This window comes from Chrysochloris asiatica, unplaced genomic scaffold, assembly GCF_000296735.1.
Source record: "Chrysochloris asiatica unplaced genomic scaffold, ChrAsi1.0 scaffold00257, whole genome shotgun sequence".
Lineage (NCBI taxonomy): Eukaryota > Metazoa > Chordata > Mammalia > Afrosoricida > Chrysochloridae > Chrysochloris > Chrysochloris asiatica.
The window spans coordinates 3,351,583-3,353,067 of NW_006408775.1; positions in this window are offsets into that span (position 1 = coordinate 3,351,583).

Sequence of the window (1,485 nt, forward strand, 5' to 3'; positions counted from 1 at the left end):
ATATATATGTTCTTTAGACATGTTGTTGTTGTTGTTATGTTACAACTCATAGGGCCCCTGTATAGGGTGTCCTAGATCCAGCTGGGAGATTTGCACAGCCGAGCTTGTGGATCACAGTCCAGTGCTGAGTCTACGGTGCCACACCAGTAACAGTGTAGATATAGTAATTCCCTAAATATCTCTTCAGCATCGCTATGGGTAGGCATCGACTTGACAGCACTTAACAAAAAATATAATTTTTAGAGCCTCTTGCCCAATTACAAATGAGAAACTGAAAATTAAGAAAACCTTGCTTATTTTACTTTCTCAATAAGCATGGGTGTTTTACATACTTTGTGTCAGGAACCAAGCATTTCACAGGGTGTCCGTCTTGGTTTCTTAGTGCTACTATAGGAGATAAAGACTTGGGTGGCTGTAATAAACAGAACTTTATTTTCTCACAATTTAGAATGCTAGAGGTCTGAATTCAGCTCTTTTCTTGGTAAATGTTTTCCAGCTGGTTCCAACTCCTAACATCGCTGTACATGTCTTGTGACATGCAGTTGGCTGCTCCTTCCAGGGTGGTCTCTGTAGCAGAAAGGGACCTCTCTCACGGTCATGCCATTTCTCAGTGACCAACACCCAGTGAGTGATGCATACACAGTTGAAGGTCCTGACATACCAGCCTTACCCATGACCGCTCTGATGGACCGGACAGTGTCCAGCGCTCCCTGCTGGACTAACGGTGGCTGTGTGTAGCCTGCACTGGAATTTGCTTTTCTTTAATCCTGCTTCATCTCCTCCTTCACAGGCATTGATCTCTATAAACATCTTGTAACCCAGTAACAACCATACATGTGCTTTTGGAGAACCCAACTTGAGACTACATTTTAATAACAGTAATAACAACAACACAACCACAATAAAAAGAACAGCTTTATCTTATCGCTAGACCAAAGGTCAGGTACTTAGTTCTGGTCCAGTTACCATTTCACTAACTATTCATTAGAAACACCATTTAATATTTAACTTTAAAATACACTTTTGAAAAACACAATGATGCCATCCACTCATTATACTTGATTTCTTGTTCACTGGTGTTGTTTATCATCGTTTCTTTATGAAGTCATGTATTTACTAGCTTCTTCCACATGACTTTCTCCTTGCTCCCTATTTTACTGACTTCTTTATTTTGTCACATTCTCCTCTACCATCCCCATATATGTCTTTTATCCTCCATAAGGGGTTCATTCTTTTACTTTATCCGTCACATTCTACACTTTCAACCTGGACAATTACATCCACTCTTGTCTTTACTGAACCGTCTTACTGTGGACTTTTAGTCCTAGTCTCTAACACTAACTCCCTAATTTAAATCATCAAGTAGATTCAATTAAAAATTCAACATCAACAAAAAAGTCTTCCCTCCTACTCAAAAACCCTCCAACATGACACCAAAAACAATTTTTAAAGAATCAGTTAAACTTAATACATTTTTAGACAAGT